This window comes from Triticum aestivum, chromosome 3B, assembly GCF_018294505.1.
Source record: "Triticum aestivum cultivar Chinese Spring chromosome 3B, IWGSC CS RefSeq v2.1, whole genome shotgun sequence".
Classification (NCBI taxonomy): Eukaryota; Viridiplantae; Streptophyta; class Magnoliopsida; order Poales; family Poaceae; genus Triticum; species Triticum aestivum.
The window spans coordinates 227,706,404-227,729,405 of record NC_057801.1 but is presented as its reverse complement, the minus strand read 5'-3'; the positions used below and the strand labels follow the sequence as shown (position 1 = coordinate 227,729,405).

General features: G+C 47.4%; 1 pseudogene; it reads right to left on the bottom strand.

Moving 5' to 3' along the window:
* Window positions 1–441: 441 nt before the first annotated feature.
* Window positions 442–10,353, bottom strand: LOC123067466 (uncharacterized; annotated as a pseudogene).
* Window positions 10,354–23,002: the final 12,649 nt, after the last annotated feature.

Genomic DNA, 23,002 nt, shown 5'->3' with positions numbered 1-23,002 from the left:
ACTTCTTTTGTAGTTGCGGACGCTTGCAATATGGGTTAATCATAAGTGGGATGCTTGTCCAAGTAAGGGTAGTACCCAAGCACCGGTCCACCCACATATCAAATTATCAAAGTACCGAACGCGAATCATATGAACGTGATGAAAACTAGCTTGATGATAATTCCCATGTGTCCTCGGGAGCTCCTTTCTCATTATAAGAAATTGTCCAGGCTTATCCTTTGCTACAAAAAGGATTGGGCCACCTTGCTGCACTTTATTTACTTTATTTACTTGTTACTCGTTACTATTTATCTTATCACAAAACTATCTATCACCTACAATTTCAGTGCTTGCAGAGAAAACCTTACTGAAAACCGCTTATCATTTCCTTCAGCTCCTCGTTGGGTTCGACACTCTTACTTATCGAAAGGACTACGATAGATCCCCTACACTTGTGGGACATCACTTCATGATTTGCGTTGCCTCCTTTGGAGTCATCTTGTCCTTTGGGCCGAGCTCTCCCAGCTCTTGGACGAGGCGCAGCACCACCCTCTGCGCCACCGGGGTGGTGATGCCTGCCGCTGCCTGACGAGCGCTGCGGCCAGAGGGGGTAGAGGTGGCCCTGGACTTCGGCGGGGCGGAGCAGAGTGGCGAGGATGAGGCAGCTGGCTTGGGAGGACCGGAGGAGGCATCGCAGTGAACAGCTGAGCCGCCTGCTCGTTGCCGCCCTCGATGCATTTTGCCGACCCGCTAAGTGACCGCCTCCAAATGGAAACCCACCATGGTTGCTGCGGGGGAGTTGATGTAGGGAAGCAGGCACGGCAACATCTCCGGGCTCTCGAGCTCGGCAGGCTCGTAGCACGGGCGAGGGGGAGAGCGGCCTCCGTCTTCAAAAGCGAGGGGAGCTTCCAGGGCTTCGAGCATGGCGTTTTCCATTTCCAACTGCATGCAATCCATGGGCGGGGGCGGCGAGAGGGCACGCCGCGAATCGGAGAAGGAGAAGAATTGGGCCACCGGGTCCGCCTCCACCGATGCAGCCTGCACCAGGCGGAGGGGGAGAGGTGGGGTAGCGCGCAGAACCGGGGCAGCGAAGTGTTGGGGAACGTAGCAGAATTTCAAAATATTCTATGCAACACCAAGTTCTATCTATGGAGAAACCAGCAACGAGGGGAAGGAGAGTGCATCTACATACCCTTGTAGATCGCTAAGCGGAAGCGTTCAAGAGAACGGGGTTGAAGGAGTCGTACTCGTCGTGATCCAAATCACTGGAGATCCTAGTGCCGAACGTACGACACCTCCGCGTTCAACACACGTACAGCCCGGTGACGTCTCCCATGCCTTGATCCAGCAAGGTGAGAGGGAGAGGTTGGGGAAGACTCCGTCCAGCAGCAGCACGACGGTGTGGTGGTGATGGAGGAGCGTGGCAATCCTGCAGGGCTTCGCCAAGCACCGCGGGAGAGGAGGAGTACTTGGGAGAGGGGGAGGGCTGCGCCAGGGGAAGCGTGCAGCTCCCATGCGCCTCCTCACTATATATAGGGGTGGAGGGGGCTGGTTTCTTGCCCTCCAAGTCCATTGGGGCGTTGGCAAAGGTGGGAGGAAAGAAATCCCATCATTTCCTTCCCCACCGATTGTTATCCCCCTTTTTTAGGGATCTCGATCTTATCCCTTCGGGATATGATCTTATTCCTTCTAAGGGGGGATCTTGGTGCGCTTTGACCAGGGGTGTGGGTCCTTTACCCCACTACCCATGTTCATGTGTGTCCCCCATGCAGGTGGGCCCCACTCCGGAACCTTCTAGAACCTTCCCGGTACAATACCGAAAAATCCTGAACATTTTCCGGTGCCCAAAATAGGACTTCCCATATATAAATCTTTACCTCCGGACCATTCCAGAACTACTCGTGACGTCCGGGATCTCATCCGGGACTCCGAACAACATTCGGTAACCACATACAAACTTCCTTTATAACCCTAGCGTCATCGAACCTTAAGTGTGTAGACCCTACGGGTTCGGGAGACATGTAGACATGACCGAGACGTTCTCCGGTCAATAACCAACAGCGGGATCTGGATACCCATGTTGGCTCCCACATGTTCCACGATGATCTCATTGGATGAACCACGATGTCAAGGACTCAATCGATCCCGTATACAATTCCCTTTGTCTAACGGTATTGTACTTGCCCGAGATTCCATCGTCGGTATACCGATACCTTGTTCAATCTCGTTACCGGCAAGTCTCTTTACTCGTTCCGTAACACATCATCCCGTGATCAACCCCTTGGTCACATTGTGCACATTATGATGATGTCCTACCGAGTGGGCCCAGAGATACCTCTCCGTTTACACAGAGTGACAAATCCCAGTCTCGATTCGTGCCAACCCAGCAGATACTTTCGGAGATACCTGTAGTGCACCTTTATAGTCACCCAGTTACGTTGTGACTTTTGGTACACCCAAAGCATTCCTACGGTATCCGGGAGTTGCACAATCTCATGGTCTAAGGAAATGATACTTGACATTAGAAAAGCTTTAGCATACGAACTACACGATCTTTGTGCTAGGCTTAGGATTGGGTCTTGTCCATCACATCATTCTCCTAATGATGTGATCCCATTATCAATGATATCCAATGTCCATGGTCAGGAAACCATAACCATCTATTGATCAACGAGCTAGTCAACTAGAGGCTTACTAGGGACATGGTGTTGTCTATGTATCCACACATGTATCTGAGTTTCCTATCAATACAATTATAGCATGGATAATAAACGATTATCATGAACAAGGAAATATAATAATAACCAATTTATTATTGCCCCTAGGGCATATTTCCAACAGTCTCCCACTTGCACTAGAGTCAATTATCTAGTTCACATCGCCATGTGATTAACACTCACAGGTCACATCGTCATGTGACCAACATCCAAAGAGTTTACTAGTGTCATTAAACTAGTTCACATCATCATGTGATTAAGACTCAATGATTTCTGGGGTTTGATCATGTTTTGCTCATGAGAGAGGTTTTAGTCAACGGGTCTACAACATTCAGATCTGTATGTACTTTGCAAATCTCTAGGTCAAATTGTAAATGCTGCTTCCACGCTCCACTTGGAGCTATTCCAAATGGTCACTCCACTATACGTATCTGGTTTGCTACTCAGAGTCACTCGGATAGGTGTTAAAGCTTGCATCAATGTAACCCTTTACGCCGAAATCTTTATCACCTCCATAATCGAGAAACATATCCTTATTCCTCTAAGGATAATTTTGACCGCTATCTGGTGATCCACTCCTTGATCACCTTTGTACCCTCTTGCCAGATATGTAGCAAGGCACACATCAGGTGCGGTACACAGCATAGCATACTGTAGAGCCTACGTCTAAAGCATAGGGGACGACCTTCGTCCTTTCTCTCTTTTCTGCCGTGGTCGAGCTTTAAGTCTTAACTTCATACCTTACATCTCAGGCAAGAACTCCTTCTTGGACTGATCCATCTTGAACACCTTCAAGATCATGTCAAGGAATATGCTCATTTGAAAGTACCATTTAGCGTTTTTTGATCTATCCTCACAGATCTTGATGCTCAATGTTCAAGTATCTTAAACCAGGTTTTCCATTGAAAAACACTTTTCAAATAACCCTATATGCTTTCCAGAAATTCTACATCATTTCTGATCAACAATATGTCAATAACATATACTCATCAGAAATTCTATAGTGCTCCCACTCACTTCTTTGGAAATACAAGTTTCTCATAAACTTTTGTATAAACCCAAAATCTTTGATCATCTCATCAAAATGTACATTCCAACTCCGAGATGCTTACTCCAGTCCTTAGAAGGATCGCTGGAGCCAGCATACCTTTTAGCATCCTTAGGACCGACAAAAACTTTCGGATTGTATTACATACAACCTTTCCTTACGAAGACTGGTAAGGAAACTCGTTTTGACATCCATCTGCCAGATTTCATAAATGCAGCTAATGCTAACATGATTCCGACGGACTTAAGCATCGCTACGGATGAGAAAATCTCATCGTAGTCAACTCCTTGAACTTGTGAAAAACTCTTCGCCACAAGTCGAGCTTCATAGATGGTGACATCACCGTCCACGTCCGTCTTCTTCTTAAAGATCCATTTATCTCAATGGCTTGCCGATCATCGGGCAAGTCCACCAAAGTCCATGCTTTGTTCTGATACATGGATCCTATCTTGGATTTCATGGCTTCTAACCATTTGTCGGAATTTGGGCCCATCATTGCTACTCCATAGCTCGTAGGTTCATTGTTGTCTAGCAACATGACCTTTAAGACAAGATTACTGTACCACTCTGAAGCAGTACGCATCCTTGTCTCCCTACGAGGTACGGTAGTGACTTGATCCGAAGTTTCATGATCACCATCATAAGCTTCTACTTCAATTGGTGTAGGTGCCGCAGGAACAATCTTCCTGTGCCCTGCTACACACTAGTTGTAGTGACGGTTCAATAACCATATCAAGTCTCCACCATCCTCCCACTCAACTTTTCGAGACAAACTTTTCCTCGAGAAAGGACCCGATTCAAGAAACAATCCCTATTGCTTTCGGATCTGAATTAGGAGGTATACCCAACTGTTTTGGGTGTCCTATGAAGATGCATTTTATCCATTTTGGGTTCGAGCTTATCAACCTGAAACTTTTTCACATAAGCGTCGCAGCCCCAAACCTTTAAGAAATGACAGCTTAGGTTTCTCTAAACCATAGTTCATACGGTGTCATCTCAATGGAATTACGTGGTGCCCTATTAAAGTGAATGTGGTTGTCTCTAATGACTAACCCATAAACGATAGTGGTAATTCGATAAGAGACATCATGGTACGCACCATATCCAATAGGGTGCAACTATGATGTTCGGACACACCCTCACACTATGGTGTTCCAGGCGGTATTGGTTGTGAAATAATCTCCACAATATCTTAATTGTGTGCCAAACTCGTAACTCAGATACTCATCTCTATGATCATATCATAGACATTTTATCCTCTTGTCACAATGATCTTCAACTTCACTCTGAAATTACTTGAACCATTCAATAATTCAGACTTGTGTTTCATCAAGTAAATATACTCAACATCTACTCGAATCATCTATGAAGTAAGAGCATAACGATGTTCACTGCATGCCTCAGCACTCATTGGACTGCACACATCAAAATGTGTTACTTCCAACAAATTGCTATCTTGTTCCATCTTACTGAAACCGAGGCTTTTCAGTCATCTTGCCCATGTAGTATGATTTGCATATCTCAAGTGATTCAAAATCAAGTGAGTCCAAATGATCCATCTTGAATGGAGTTTCTTCATGCGTATACACCAATAGACATGGTTCGCATATCTCAAACTTTTCAAAAACGAGTGAGTCCAAAGATCCATCAACATGGAGCTTCTTCATGCGTTTTATACCATTATGACTTGCATGGCTGTGCCACAAGTAAGTGGTACTATCATTACTATCTTATATCTTTTGGCATGAAAATGTGCATCACTACGATCGAGATTCAATAAACCATTCCTTTAGGTGCAAGACCATTGAAGGTATTATTCAAATAAATAGAGTAACCATTATTCTCCTTAAATGAATAACCGTATTGCGATAGACATAATCCAATCATGTCTATGCTCAACGCAAACACCAAATCTCGATGGTAGAGGGAGCGTGCGATGCTTGATCACATCAACCTTGGAAACACTTCCAGCACATATCGTCAGCTCACCTTTAGCTAGTCTCCGTTTATTCCGTAGCTTTTATTTCGAGTTACTAACACTTAGCAACCGAACCGGTATCTAATACCCCGGTGCTACTAGGAGTACTAGTAAAGTACACATTAACATAATGTATATCCAATATACTTCTATCGACCTTGCCAGCCTTCTCATCTACCAAGTATCTAGGGTAATCCCGCTCCAGTGGTTGTTCCCCTTATTACAGAAGCACTTAGTCTTGGGTTTGGGTTCAACCTTGGGTTTCTTCAGTAGAGCAGCAGCTGATTTGCCGTTTCATGAAGTATCCCTTCTTGCCCTTGCCCTTCTTGAAACTAGTGGTTTCACCAACCATCAAAAATTGATGCTCCTTCTTGATTTCTACTTTTGCGGTGTCAAACATCGCGAATACCTCAAGGATCATCATATCTATCCATGATCTGTTATAGTTCATCACAAAGCTCTAGCAGCTTGGTGGCAATGACTTTGGAGAAACATCACTATCTCATCTGGAAGATCAACTCCCACTCGATTCAAGTGATTGTTGCACTCAGACAATCTGAGCACAAGCTCAACGATTGAGCTTTTCTCCGTTAGTTTGCAAGCTAAGAAAATCATCGGAGGTCTCATACCTCTTGACGTGGGCACGAACCTGAAATCCCAATTTCAGCCCTCGAAACATCTCATATGTTCCGCGATGTTTCGAAAACGTCTTTTGGTGCCTCAACTCTAAACCGTTTAACTGAACTATCACGTAGTTATCAAAACATGCATGTCTGATGTTCGCAACATCCACAAACGACGTTTGGGGTTCAGCACACTGAGCGGTGCATTAAGGACATAAGCTTTCTACTGTCCGCATAATCGCTATTGTCAACTTTCAACTATATTTTCTCTAGGAACATATCTAAACAGTGGAACTAAAGCGTGAGCTTACGACATAATTTGCAAAGATATTTTGACTATGTTCAGGATGATTAAGTTCATCTTATGAACTCCCACTCAGATAGACATCCCTCTATTCATCTAAGTGATTACATGATCCGAGTCAACTAGGCCGTGTCCGATCATCACATGAGACGGACTAGTCATCATCGGTGAACATCTTCATGTTGATCGTATCCTCCATACGACTCATGCTCGACCTTTCGGTCTCTGTGTTCCGAGGCCATGTCTGTACATGCTAGGCTCGTCAAGTTAACCCTAAGTGTTTTTGCATGTGTAAAACTGTCTTACACCCGTTGTATGTGAACGTAAGGATCTATCACACCCGATCATCATGTGGTGCTTCAAAACGATAAACTTTAGCAACGGTGCACAGTTAGGGGAGAACACTTCTTGAAATTGTTGTAAGGGATCATCTTATTTACTACCGTCGTTCTAAGTAAACAAGATGCATAAACATGATAAACATCACATGCAATCAAATAGTGACATGATATGGCCAATATCATTTTGCTCCTTTTGATCTCCATCTTTGGGGCTCCATGATCATCATCGTCACCGGCATGACACCATAATCTCCATCATCATGATCTCCATCATTGTGTCTTCATGAAGTTGTCTCGCCAACTATTACTTCTACTACTATGGCTACCGGTTAGCAATAAAGTAAAGTAATTACATGGTGTTGTTTAATGACACGCAGGTCATACAATAAATTAAGACAACTCATATGGCTCCTGCCGGTTGTCATACTCATCGACATGCAAGTCGTGATTCCTATTACAAGAACATGATCAATCTCATACATCACATATCATTCATCACATTCTTCTTGGCCATATCACATCACATAGCATACCCTGCAAAAACAAGTTAGACGTCCTGTAATTGTTGTTGCATGTTTTGCGTGGCTGCTATGGGTTTCTAGCAAGAACGTTTCTTACCTACGCAAAACCACAACGTGATATGCCAATTGCTATTTACCCTTCATAAGGACCCTTTTCATCGAATCCGTTCCGACTAAAGTGGGAGAGACTGTCACCCGCTAGCCACCTTATGCACCAAGTGCATGTCAATTGGTGGAACCTGTCTCATGTAAGAGTACGTGTAAGGTCGGTCCGGGCCGCTTCATCCCACAATACCGTCGAAACAAGATTGGACTAGTAACGGTAAGCATATTGAACAAAATCAACACCCACAACTACTTTGTGTTCTACTCGTGCAAAGAATCTACGCAATAGACCTGGCTCATGATGCCACTGTTGGGGAACCTAGCAGAAATTCAAAATATTCTACGCAACACCAAGTTCTATCTATGGAGAAACCAACAACGAGGGGAAGGAGAGTGTATCTACATACCCTTGTAGATCGCTAAGCGGAAGCGTTCAAGAGAACGGGGTTGAAGGAGTCGTACTCGTCGTGATCCAAATCACTGGAGATCCTAGTGCCGAACGGACGGCACCTCGGCGTTCAACACACGTACAGCCCGGTGACGTCTCCCATGCCTTGATCCAGCAAGGTGAGAGGGAGAGGTTGGGGAAGACTCCGTCCAGCAGCAGCACGACGGTGTGGTGGTGATGGAGGAGCGTGGCAATCCTGCAGGGCTTCGCCAAGCACCGCGGGAGAGGAGGAGTACTTGGGAGAGGGGGAGGGCTGCGCCAGGGGAAGCGTGCAGCTCCCATGCGCCTCCCCACTATATATAGGGGTGGAGGGGGCTGGTTTCTTGCCCTCTAAGTCCATTGGGGCGTTGGCAAAGGTGGGAGGAAAGAAATCCCATCATTTCCTTCCCCACCGATTGTTATCCCCCTTTTTTAGGGATCTCGATCTTATCCCTTCGGGATATGATCTTATTCCTTCTAAGGGGGGATCTTGGTGCGCCTTGACCAGGGGTGTGGGGCCTTTACCCCACTACCCACGTTCATGTGGGTCCCCCATGCAGGTGGGCCCCACTCCGGAACCTTCTAGAACCTTCCCGGTACAATACCGAAAAATCCCGAACATTTTCCGGTGGCCAAAATAGGACTTCCCATATATAAATCTTTACCTCCGGACCATTCCGGAACTCCTCGTGACGTCCAGGATCTCATCCGGGACTCCGAACAACATTCGGTAACCACATACAAACTTCCTTTATAACCCTAGCGTCATCGAACCTTAAGTGTGTAGACCCTACGGGTTCGGGAGAAATGTAGACATGACCGAGACGTTCTCCGGTCAATAACCAACAGCGGGATCTGGATACCCATGTTGGCTCCCACATGTTCCATGATGATCTCATCGGATGAACCACGATGTCAAGGACTCAATCGATCCCGTATACAATTCCCTTTGTCTAACGGTATTGTACTTGCCCGAGATTCGATCGTCGGTATACCGATACCTTGTTCAATCTCGTTACCGGCAAGTCTCTTTACTCGTTCCGTAACACATCATCCCGTGATCAACCCCTTGGTCACATTGTGCACATTATGATGATGTCCTACCGAGTGGGCCCAGAGATACCTCTCCGTTTACACAGAGTGACAAATCCCAGTCTCGATTCGTGCCAACCCAACAGATACTTTCGGAGATACCTGTAGTGCACCTTTATAGTCACCCAGTTACGTTGTGACGTTTGGTATACCCAAAGCATTCCTACGGTACCCGGGAGTTGCACAATCTCATGGTCTAAGGAAATGATACTTGACATTAGAAAAGCTTTAGCATACGAACTACACGATCTTTGTGCTAGGCTTAGGATTGGGTCTTGTCCATCACATCATTCTCCTAATGATGTGATCCCGTTATCAATGACATCCAATGTCCATGGTCAGGAAACCATAACCATCTATTGATCAACGAGCTAGTCAACTAGAGGCTTACTAGGGACATGGTGTTGTCTATGTATCCACACATGTATCTGAGTTTCCTATCAATACAATTATAGCATGGATAATAAACGATTATCATGAACAAGGAAATATAATAATAACCAATTTATTATTGCCTCTAGGGCATATTTCCAACACGAAGTTCTTCCCATCTTCACGGCGGCCCCGACGACCGGATGAGCAGTGCTGGCCCACCGAAGTGCGGCTGCGATGGCGATGCACGTCGCTGACGATGTTTTGTGCCGCTGCCCTGGCGTGGCAGCCACGGCCGAGAAAACGATCCCTCCAGGACCGGCTCGAGCCGCCACTCCCACCATCGTCTTCGCGGTCGCGGCCAGCACCGCCCAGAATCAGGCCACAGCCCGCCGGCCCGACGCGCGGCGCGGTGCTGTGGGCCTTGCCCTTCCCGTCTTCCACGTGGGTGACCCATGTGCTCGGCTCAATGCGCGGGAGAGGGCGGTCGTCACTCTCGTCCGAGGAGGGCAGCCCGCTCTACCCCGAGTTGGAGGAGCGCGACGAGAGGGGGGTCCAGTCTTCTAGCAGGTCGACGTGGTTCAGCAGGTCGTAGCGACGGGCACCGGGCGGCGTAGGGATGCGGCGGTCTTCGGTGGTAATGCCGATGATCTCGTCAGCGCGGCCAGCGCCCCGCTTCATCACCCAGAGAGCGCGCCTGGTCGGGATGTGGGCAACATCCCAGACCCAAAGCCAACAGGCAAAGGTCTTGGTGTGGTCCCTCTCCAAGGTGCGCGTGTCTAGCCGGTCGACACGGCCGATGTCTTCGAGGGCCTCCTCGGCGCCAGACAGAGACCAGAACTGCATGGGCAGGTGTTCGACCACCATGTGCACATGGTGGCTGAACATGAGGATTGCGGCGTGCTCGTCTTCATTCCAGGCCCTGGTGAAGTACTTGCAGCCCTCGACCTTGATGACGCCGCGGCGCACGGCATTGTCCCGGTGCGCGGGGAGGTCGAAGTGGACGAGGAAGGCTTCGGGCTGATGGGCGGTGACGCGCAGCTGGTGTGGGCCGGTGGACAGCTGCTCGAAGATGACCCTGCCGATGGCCGCTGGGGTGGTGGAGTGCGAGCGGTCCGCGGCGGTGAGGGTGATGGCATGCTAACGCAGAAGGTGCTCCTCGATCTCCAGCGCTGGGGTGGCCACGATCACCTTGTGGCTCTCACGCGGCCGCCTGGCCGGATCGCAGAGGTGGAGGCGATCCATGGGCGCGGGAGGGGGCACGGCCGGGAAGACGAGGCGATCCCGGACCGGGGCTCGCGCAGCAGCAGGCGGCTTCAGACGGTCACGGGCAGCCCCTCCAGGACCCCCATTTCGTGGATTCTGCGGGCACTCTTTGTCGTAGTGCCCAGCTCACTTGCAGATGATGCATCGGAGGGGATCACGATAGTCCTTGCGGCGGTGGACCTTACTGAGGCAGCGGAAACATTTACCCTTGAATTTTATTAAGAAGGCGTCTCGCCCCGCAGCCGCATTGAATGAACTGCGGCAGTCCGAACGCGGAAACGGGGCACGCCCCCCTCGATCCGCCGAGCTGGAGCAGGCCCTCCCTCTCTTCTGAAAGTCGACCTCCATCCATCAATCGCCCATCTCTCCGGCCTGGCCCGAAGAGGAAGTCGGGGCTGGAGAGGGAGGGTGTACTACCAGGGATTTAAGCCACACTGCCCCCCCACAAGGCAACTGGCAAGGATCTGGCGGTTCGAGCGAAGCGCCCGCCTTGGAGAAGCCACCATGCAGCAGGATTCGTGGCGTCGAGGCTGGATCTGACGCAGTGATCGTCGAAGCAGTGGAACATAGGGAGTAGGGCGGCGAGGGGCCGACGTATCGAGGCGAGCCTCCAGTGGGCGGCAGGGAGCACCGGCCAGAGGGGGCGAGGCGGTTGGTGGACATAATGGCCAGATCTGGTGGCCGCCGCGGCCGGAGCGGCCTGCGGCGTGAGGGACAGGAAGGGAACCGTTGCTCCTTCTCCAGTTTAGAAATTTCTTTTTGGCAGGTATTTGCAAATCATCAGAGGTCAAGGCCAATTTCATCAATCAGAAATAGTTTCGCATGAGATACGCCGCCGGCAAAGTCACCGAGTTGACGATAACTGACAGGTAATCCAATCCAAAGTGTGATTAAAAAACGTTCGGGATGACATGCTTAAATTCCGAATCGTTCGGGATTTATCTATTCCGATTAAAAATCCTTGGAGCAGTCACGCGTCGGACTGGATTTCCATCAAGCATGTTCTGTGCCCGTGTCCTAACACAATCACGCGGTGACCCCCCCGCAACAAAGCTTATCAAGGCAATCAGGAAAAAAGGAGGGGAAGAGAAGGTTAGCAAGGTAATGTCAAGGAGCAAAGGCAAAAATTTCCGAAGCTGGCCATGGCCCGTGGCTGGTCTGGACTCCGCCTCGGCCTCCAATGCATCTCTACCGAAACGATGTCTCCGTCGCGTATGAGTCGCCCGGGCCGTCGTCGCCTTGGTCTCGTTCCTCCTTGGCCGTGTCTGAGCCATTGCCAACCTGCTACCCCTGCATCACCAAGCTGCTGTTCTCCGTCCAGGCCAAGCCACCCCTACATCACCAAGTCACCGAAGTCACCGACGCTGCTCCAGCCGGCTCCAGCCTCTGCCACCGTACCCGTCGCGCCTCAGCTCGCCGTTTGCCCCCCTTGTCGCTTGTTTGAGCCGCCACTACGTCAACGACCCACCATCCGCCATGGCTTCAAACTGCCAAATCACCGGCGCCCCTCTGCCGCAACTCCGAGCCACCGTGAGCCGCCACCTGCTGCTCTGACTCTGGCACAGATCAGCGCGGCCTTGAGCCTAGCCTCACGTCGCCTCTGTCGATGAGCCGGCCTGTCGAGCTGCGTCTCTGACCCGTCGCGCTAACTCGCCCCACATCATTTCACTGTGGCTGGCCGTCTCCATCTTGCACTACCTCGGGCCTTCGTCTTCGCTGGTAGGCCTTGCTGCCACCTCGGCTGCGTGGCCGCAACCTCCACCAAACTCTGTCAAATCGCCGCTCTGAACCGCTTCAGCTATGCGCGGACCTGCGCTCGACACTTCCACTGATGCCGCCTCGTTTCACCTTCGTTCTGAGCCACCATTTCTTATGAGCCGCCATTTCTTCTACAGGAAGCCACAATCAGGAGCTCCACGAACGTTCAATCACCCAAGGAATTGCAAAGGAGAATAAAAAATGACTGATGCGGCCAATCATCTTTTTTTCCGTCTGCAACCTCCACTAAAATCAGCAGCGCCTCCCCTGCCATCACATGATTAATCAGGACTGACTTGGTCAATTGTGGGACAATTACTGAAGTAAGTTGGATTAAAGTTTCCAGTCAAATCAACCAAAGCAGCGCATACTACCTCCGTCCGGGTTTATTGGGCCCGTGAGCAAAAGAATCACGTCCGTTTTTATTAGGCTCGCTTTGAAGATCACCTAGCCTTTTCCCTCAAATTAACTGCTGAATCATAATTTAAGGAGGCTAAACTATGGAATCTGGGCCACGCATGCGTCCCTATGCGCATGTGAGCACGCATGCATGCGGGTCATTGCTGAAGACCCGATGGGATGGTGGCTGCATGCTCGCGAGCAATAATTGTTGTGCAAAACGAAGCATCAGCTGACTGCTGGAGGGGTTAAGGCTGGTCATAGTGGGGAGTAACTTATAGTAGTAACATGCATACGTTACTACTCTATGTTACTACTTTTATAGTGGGAAGTGTCATATGTGTAGTAACATACACATGTTCATTTATTGTCTCATAGACTCATTTTGCATTGGAAAGCGCTATGTGATGATAACATATTATGTTACTACCTCTCTCTCAGTTTACAGGGCGTGCGCGTACCCCTAGGTCGTCAATTTGACCAACCTAATACAAGTCATATATTACAAATAATATACCAACATAAACTATGGAGTTTCTACTTTCAAAAGGTATAATTTTTGTGTTATATAGTTTATATTAGGGTGATAAAATTGGCAACCTAGGTATACGCGCAAGACTTGTAAACTGAAACGGAGGTAGTACTCTATTTGTCTCTCTCCTCATTAACTACTTGCCACATCAACATTTTTGCTTATATGGCATCTATGTTACTACCTATGTTACTCCCACTATGACCAGCCTAATGCCTAAAATAACGCACGCTAATTATTTGTTGCATTAGTCCTGCCAATCTTGTCTTTGGGCCCAATAAACCCGGACGGAGGGAGTATGTACGTACGGAGGCATCTACCAGGATTTGTTCTCAACAATGTATGAATGCAGTAAGAGCATTATGTGCCGTTAGTTAATCACCACAAATTACTGCTCCTACTAAATGGCGCAGACCACGTCTAGATCAACAAATACATTTACTTCACGTGGAGTATGAACAAAAGGAGAAAAAAAGGTCTGGCTCCAATAGCACCGTTTGCTGTTGCGGCCACGGGGATTATCTACAGTAGTTACCACAGATCAGTCACCCCCCCCCCCGCTATCCGTCCGGTCTGTCAACCTTGCCAAAAGATCATGTCATTATATGCATCACAACTCACAAGTCAGGGCCGCATATGCCACGCACACGTACAACCAAGTTCAGGAGGACAGTTAATTCGTGTGCAGCAACCAGCCTTTCTTGCTGAAAAAGACAACAAGAAGGACGTTGACAACAAAGCAGTCCAAGTGCACCAAGTAGTACTCTATGTTTGATGTGCACTAAATCCATCAGGCGACCGGTTAGAGTAAAATTCATCAGTGGTACTTCGCGTCGCGCGGGTCACTATACACAAGAACCCACGCAATACGGTCGCTGTGTATGGTGAACAGTGAAAATACGGTCACTGTCCGCCATAGACCGCTCGTACGCCGCATGTTGACCACCTGTTGACTGTCCGACTCCCAATCCGCGCACCAGGTGTCGCGAGGAGGAGCCACCCGATGGCATATTTGCAACAACACCCCCCATGTTGCCGGACAGATACCCGAAGTCCTCCCACGTCTCCACCTCCCCTGTCTCTCCACCTCCCCTATTCAAGGTGATCAAACCGGCAGAGAAGGTGACAGAAGCGTGTGCGGCATGGTGCGGCGTGGTCTTCGCTGTGTTCCGGCGCAGTGGTTGGAGCAGCGGCTGCGGAGGGGTTTCTTCTCACGGTGGTGAAGAGGAGGTGCTGCCGCCATGTCTCCTGTTCGTCGCCCCGATGGTGCCCCTGCCCCCGTTTACTGTAAGTGCTGAATCCTGCCGTCAGTCTTGTTCTCTTCTCTTCCATTCTTGTTTGATAGGGCTGGCATTGTGTTCGCCTATGATATGTGGTAGTATTTGTGGTGTGTATGGCGTTTTAGGGTTTCTGATAGGGTTTTAGGTCCTTGTCAAATGGCTCAAATTTTCATCGATTCCACATGAAATAGGCTTAGGTTTTTGGCAGTTGTACCCGTATGTGCACCTTTCTTGGAATAGGCATAGGTTTGGAGCTCTGATGTATGGAGGAAATTGGCGATTTCTGGTGCTGTCCTGTTCAAAAATGTCATTTTTGGTCAATTTTGATGTGATCATTTATGATTTATTTTTGCAGGAGCAAGAAGTGAGAAGTTTTTTGTGCAGTTTCATCATAGTGGGGTTTTCATGGGTGAAGGAAGCAATAGGGCTTATGTTGATGGCCATCAAGTTTGGTATGACAGTTTGGATAAGCTCACCTGGTCTCCAATAATGGTGGAACATCTAGTAGAAGAGATTGGCTGGGAGATGGCAGGCAGGTTGAAGGCATATTATCAAATTCCAGTGCTTGACATTACTCAGAATTCTTTGAGACTTATCAGATCTGAGGAAGATACTGATCAAATGATGGTGTTTCTATCTATTGGGCATCATTTCTTCAGTATTTATCTTGATCATGATGACACCTTGATTACTAAGAAGGTTGTTGATGGTGTGGTCCAATTTCCATTAAAGATATATAGATAGGTCACTTCATACATTTCTATCCTTGACAACCATAACATTTGATAAAACCAAACTGACTTCATAGCCATGTCCTTATTTTAAACTACTGAAAGTACTAAACATGCTAATGCTACTGAAAGTACTTAACATGCTAAACTACTCAAGCTGGTCTTCACTTCTCCACTACCAAAATGAGCACTTATCTTCATCACTTCTTCTTCTTCTTCTTCTTCTTCTTCTACAATACTCCTTCATCACTTCTTCTGTTGGAGAGAGCACTTGTCCTCACTTCTTCATCAACAAAAGAACACAGAGGGCACACAACAACATCACACTACCTAACAGAAGCTTCAGCAGCACCAAGATCTTTGCACCTAATCCAATCAATGCACTTTCTTGTTGCATGCTCATGTTCTGCTGTAGAGAGCCAGGCCTCGCCAAAGTAGCTCTACTAGTTGCCAGTTGAGCTGCAATCCTTCTCCTATCATTCATAGCGCTCATGAGTTCTCCAACGACATCCACAGCTTGGTTCCCAACCAAGAAATGAGCATCCACTAGGTACGCAACATATTCCATCTCCCAAAACTAGAAATCACACCCAGTAGGCTGCAAACCAATAGCAAAAAAGTGAACTTTGACCAACGAGAGGGGAAAATTGCTGCCAAGAACAAAATCAACTCAAATTACTTACGGAGTGATTGGGACATCTGTATAACACCCAGCCCTCGTGATCCTCTGGGTTCAAAACATAGTACCTCACCATCACCTAGCATTAAGGACATGGGATGACTGGCACCACCACTGTCCGGCCGCGGAAACCTAACCGGGCAGAACTAGCAGAAGACATGGCGAAGTCGTCGGCGGCGGCGAGGGAAAGATGGGTGCGTGGCAGCGAGGGCAGGATGGGCGCGCGACGACGAGGACAGGATGAGGGTGCAGCGGCGAGGGCAGGATGGGCACGCGGCGGCAAGAACTAGGGATTTGGAGGGGGGAATTGGGGATTTCTATCTAAACGACATTTTTCCAAAAACACCCTCCCGCAAAAGGACACTTCGACATAAATCCTCTGCCCGCCTACGTGGAGCCCGTGGACTGGTCAAATTTGCGGCGTACGAGCGGTCTACGGCGACCGTATTTTCACTGTTCACCGTACACAGTGACCGTATTACGTGGGTTCTTGTGTACAGTGACCAAAGTGACCACATGACGCAAGTTGAGGTACCGCTGATGAATTTTACTCGATGGGTTATATCTACATAAACTAAAAAAATACTAGAAGATGCACGCCCGCGTTCATCCGATAAAATATCAGGTGCTATTCATCCTATCTATATTTAGTACATATTATTCGTCCAAGCATAACTACTCTGCCCTACGGAATATTTATATACATGACAATTCTTCACTATCATAGTCGAGTTATACCACGGATACGGAGTGCATGACATTGTCATTTTGCACTGACATTTATCCGTGCTGCCTCGCTCAACAGAAGCGCCTAAAGTCGCCGCCTTTGCGGATTGATACATCAAGGCCATGCTCGATCGTAGAAGTTGCCCAACAAACATGTGCAAGCTGCCGCCCCGCGGTTCGGTTTATTCCAATAACTCTGGAGCAAATTGTCATATATTATCAGCCTCCGCCTACACCGGATGGCTCAATGGGCAGGCGCCCAAGTCGCCGCCACTGCGGTTTGGTTAGCTTCAACAACCAGCTGGGATGAACCATCGACTGGATTACTGACACAGCTCATACGGGATCATTGTTAAGCCGCCCATGGTCAGCCTCAACCTTCCGTGGATTTACATCGCGTTATCAATGCTAAGGATATACATTATGAAGAATCTCAAGGCAACCCCTCGAGTTGTCTTAAGACTCGGGGGCTACAATGACATGACTTAGCAAATTATACCACATTCAAGAACCCCGGGTCAATGGAGGGAAAATAACCCGGTCCCGGAGGCTACTACCACATTGGTGAAAATTCAAAAGGCGGTCACACAATTTCCGGCTTAAAAAGTGCCTGGCAAGCAAAAAAGCTCTGGCTCAATAGAAGGGTTCTGGGTTATAAGAAAAGATTCCAATTCAAAATTCGGCTCAACATCCGGTTCAAGAGGAATTCATCTGTCGCAAGTTCGAGTTCTTAGAAAAACTAAAGGTTGCCAAAGAGAACTTGCTGCCCTGAAGCGCGGTTCAAACATGGGCATTCTGCCTTATGGGCTTATCTTATTATGATCAATTTAATAAAGACTACATCCATGATAATTCAGGGCCTCTGTCGTTTCATCTCTAAGTATTTGAGTCTTTATTATTTGTTCATAAGGTCACTTGGGGGCTTCCAACCCACCTGGTTTAGCTTTCATACGCTCTTGACCAGGCATGGATGCCGATCCCGAGTTATCCTGCATGTTTGCACGATGCTACTCCGCTAGGTAATCATGAGTGACCCGCCATACTCTTAACAGTCAGTCTCAAGACCCTGAACTCGTTAAGGTTAAAACGGCGGTTTCTCATGTGAGGGCTGGCTTACGGTGAGCAAGGATTAACTCTAAGGCTATGCGGCCTACGAAAGCACTTGGATTTTAAGGCTGTGCGGCCTATGAAAGAACTTGAATATTTTCTTCTGAATATTTTGGATTTGTGTCCTTTAAAGATTTTTTCCGCTCAAGTGCGTTTTTTAACAATTCAGGCCATGCGGCCCTGATTATATGACTCATATTTGAGCATTTTGGATTCAGTAACCCGTCCTAGCGGCGGACCTTAAGTCGCTAGGATATTTTTGCCTTGAGCAATCAAGATCATGATATTTCATGACTCCGGGTTGATACCCGCTACGGATATTAATTATCAAGATGTCACCATAGTTTCAGTTTACAGGTATGTCTTTCAATAGTTATATGCATATTTGGAGTTTCATAACCCGCCCTGGCTATGGACTTTAAGTCACCAGTATGCTTTGGTTTGCGCAATTGGAATCATGCGCTTACAAAATCATTGGGTTGTCACCCTCACTGGATATGGCGATGTAAGCCGGCAGTTATAAGCCAATTCTATAGGTATGTTTTCCTGGTTATATGAGTATGCAAGGTTTGGTAACCCGCCCTGGCTTTTGACATTAAGTCGCCAGTATATTTTAGCTTGAATGGCCACAATATTGGACTTTTCTATATTTACATAAGACTATATTATGTTTAGGTTGTTACCCACCCTGTCTTTTGACGTTAAGTCGCCAGGGCATATGTTGTTTAAACTTTGTGCAGGAAATGCAGGGCTATGGCTTACAAAAATGATTAAGTTCAAGCCCATCATCAAAGATTAAAATTGGTGTTTAAAAAGGGTTATCAGTTCTTGATTTTTATAAAGGCTATAAGCCGACGAGTTACAAAAATCCCAGATTATAATGAATGCGCATTAAGTTGCCATAGGCCAAGAGCCACTGAGTATTTAACTCTGGATTTACTTGTCAACTGACAAGATCTTGTGATTGAGGTTTTCATACTGGATTATATTATTCAAATCTTTAATAGCCAAATATGGCTGGATTTTTCATTATGGTTGTCATAACGAGTTTGAATGATTGAGGTTTTCATACCGGATTATATATTCAAATATTTAATAGCCAACATGGCTGAATTTTTATTATGGTTATCAATAACCAGTATTATGATTGAGGTTTTCAAACCCGCTTCTGAGTAATGGCTATTATTTCTTCATCCAAGAATACAAGTTCACAACAGAGAGCATTGTTTAATATTAATATGCAAGGCATGCAGCAACATCATCCATATAGTGGATATGATTTATTCTACAATGGAAGGAATAGTCCCGAGACTCTGTAGGCATATGACCTAGCACTTGGGGGCTAAATTATTCAAATTAAGATTACATCAAGTATGCAAGTCCCATGTCGCTGCAAGTATGCACCATGACACTTGGGGGCTAATGCAAGGTCATTTTTAACTCATCTCATTGAAAACCCGACCCATCACATGGTGATGAGCTGGCCCTTGGGGGCTACTAATTGCTCTTGTCAAAGGTAACAAGAAACTTGGGGGTTACATCATATGATGTTATTTTCAAAAAAAGTACAGATAAAGCCTCAGCATAGTATTATCTTACTGAGCTGGCCCTTGGGGGCTACACTTTGCTGCTCAAGACTACAAAATTAGTTCTACAAAGTCCCTGCTCATTATTGCATAGTGACCCGGTACTTGGGGGCTACATATGGGAAGTACAAAGTATTCACTTTATGACTGGTGACTCAGATAAACAACCCGGATTTCTCCAAAGTTGTCGCATTTATATTAAAGCAAGTCTTAATCTATCACTACGTTCTCCTCTTAAGACTTAGGGGCTACAGGTGATATGCATATAAGGGAGAAACATCTTCAAATTCTCAGTTTTGAGCTAACCAGGTGTCATATTCTTATTGGAGGAATTTGTAAAGTTTATTTCTTCAAAGCTATTCATAGAAAGGCTTGGAGAGCCGACTCAACGATTGGAAGTGTTGGGGAACGCGGTAATTTCAAAAAAAATCCTACGATCATGCAAGATCTATCTATGTGATGCATAGCAACGAGAGGGGAGAGTGTGTCCATGTACCCTCGTAGACCGAAAGCGGAAGCGTTATGAGAACGCAGTTGATGTAGTCGTACATCTTGATGATCCAACCGATCCAAGTATCGAACGTACGGCACCGCCGCGTTCAGCAGACATTCAGCTTGATGACGTCCCTCATACTCTTGATCCAGTTGAGTCCGAGGGTGAGTTTTGTCAGCACGAAGGAGTGGTGACGGTGATGATGATGTTACCGTTGCAGGGCTTCGCCTAAGCTCTGCAACAGTATGATCGAGGTGTGTAACTGTGGAGGGGGGCACCACACACGGCTAAAAGATCAACTTGTGTTGTCTGTTGTGTCTTTGGGTGCTCCCCTCCCCACGTATATAAAGGAGGGAGGGAGGAGGAGGCCGGCCAAGAGGAGGCGCGCCCAAGGGGGGAGTCCTACTCCAAGTAGGTTTGGCTCCCCCCCTTTCCTATTCCTATTAGGAGAAGGAGGAAGGAGGAGGAGAGAAGAAGGAAAGGGGGGGCCGGCCCCCCAAACCCTAAACCAGTTCGGTTTGGGCCTAGGGGGTTGCGCCCCACCACTTGCCCGGTGCCTCCTATCTCCACTAGGTCCCGTTAAGGCCCATAGACTCCTCGGGGGGTTCCGGTAACCTCCCGGTACTCCGAAAAATACCTGATACACTTCGGAACCCTTCTGGTGTCCGAATATAACCTTCCAATATATCAACCTTTATGTCTCGACCATTTAGAGACTCCTCTTCGCGTCCATGATCTCATTTGGGACTCCGAACAAACTTCGGTCATCAAAAACACATAACTCATAATACATATCGTCATCGAACGTTAAGCGTGCGGACCCTACGGGTTCGAGAACTATGTAGACATGACCGAGACACATCTTCGGTCAATAACCAATAGCGGAACTTGGATGATCATATTGGCTCCTACATATTGTATGAAGATCTTTATCGGTCAAACCGCATAACAATATATGTTGTTCCCTTTGTCATCAGTATGTTACTTACCCGAGATTCAATCGTCGGTATCTCAATACCTAGTTCAATCTCGTTACTGGCAAGTCTCTTTACTTGTTCCGTAATACTTCATCCTGCAAATAACTCATTAGTCACAATGCTTGCAAGGCTTATAGTGATGAGTATTACCGAGAGGGCCCAGAGATACCTCTCCGAAACATGGAGTGACAAATCCTAATCTCGATCTATTGCAATCCAACAAACACCTTCGGAGACACCTGTAGAGCACCTTTATAATCACCCTTTTATGTTGTGATGTTTGGTAGCACACAAAGTGTTTCTCCGGTATTCGGGAGTTGCATATTATCATAGTATGAGGAACTTGTATAAGTCATGAAGAAAGCAGTTGCAAAGAAACTGACACGATCATAATGCTAAGCTAACGGATGGGTCATGTCCATCACATCATTATCTTAATTGTGTGATCCCGTTCATCAAATGACAACACATGTCTATAGTTAGGAAACATAACCATCTTCGATTAACGAGCTAGTCAAGTAGAGGCATACTAGGGACTATAAGTTTCATCTATGTATTCACACATGTACTAAGTTTCCGGTTAATACAATTCTAGTATGAATAATAAACATTTATCATGAATTAAGGAAATAAATAATAACTTTATTATTGCCTCTAGAGCATATTTCCTTCAGTCTCCCACTTGCACTAGAGTTAATCTAGTTCACATCACCATGTGATTTAACACCAATATTCATATCTATATGTGATTAACACCCATAGTTCTCATCGTCATATGACCAACACCCAAAGGGTTTACTAGAGTCAATAATTTAGTTCACATCGCTATGTGATTAACACCCAAAGAGTAATAAGGTGTGATCATGTTTTGCTCGTGAGAGAAGTTTAGTCAACGGGTCTGTCACATTCAGAGCCGTATGTATTTTGCAAATATTCTGTGTCTACAATGTTTTGCACGGAGCTACTCTAGCTAATTGTTCCCACTTCCAATATGTATCCAGATTGAGACTATCGGCGTTCTGGGAACGGGTGTCCCCAGACTTGCCTGCCTGCGGCCTGTGGCGTGGCTCAAAGGAGGCCCAGCACAGCCCATCTTCATCAACGCAAGCTCAAGACCCTCGCGAGGGGCCAAGCCTCGCGGGGCGGACGACAAGGAGCTTCCTCAGGAATGGCCTCGTCAGGCTGGCTCATGAGGGGGCAGAGAGTTCAAGGCAGGGTACCTCGCGAGGTGCCCGTGATGCAAGCCATGATGACCAAGGGCGCCAGTCGGGCGCCAGCCCGCGCAGTGTCCTCCTTTCCTCTTTGGTGCAAAGGGAGCAAGCGCAGGCGAGAGCATCAAGCAAAGGCGTCCATTTCGGTGCAACGAGACCAAGACCAGCCCAACGGCTGGAAGGAAGTCATTGTGGAGCCCAAGCCAGCTTCATCACCAGAGCCTTTGACAGGCGAGGACCAACTTTAGTCAGGATAAGTGTACCCGCTGTTCCCCTTCAAAATGGCCAATAGTTGGCGCCCTTCCAGCTCAATATTTGGGAAGAGGCCCAGGGCCATTGCCTATAAATAGGACTAGCCACCCCCAGGGTAGAGGCATCTGGATCCTCATAAAGAAACCAGTAGATAGAGCGACTGAACCCCTCCTAGCAGTTCATCGCACTAGCCAAGAACAGACCCTCGCAAGGCTGTTCTGCTTTGTATTGTTCATCATCAAGCCCAAGAGGCAATCCACCACACCACACACTGGAGTAGGGTATTACACCACAATGGTGGCCTGAACCAGTATAAATTTTCTGTCTCTTGTGCTATTTAGTTCGGTAGTTAGATCTTAGCGATTCGGCGAGGAGCGAGCAGGCAGAGGGTTAAATCTCCGCGCGCACCCCAGAGTTCGCACCTCAAGGGTCTGCCGGAACCCGAAATCCGACATTTGGCGCGCCAGGTAGGGGTGCGCCGGAATCTGCCTTCCGTCG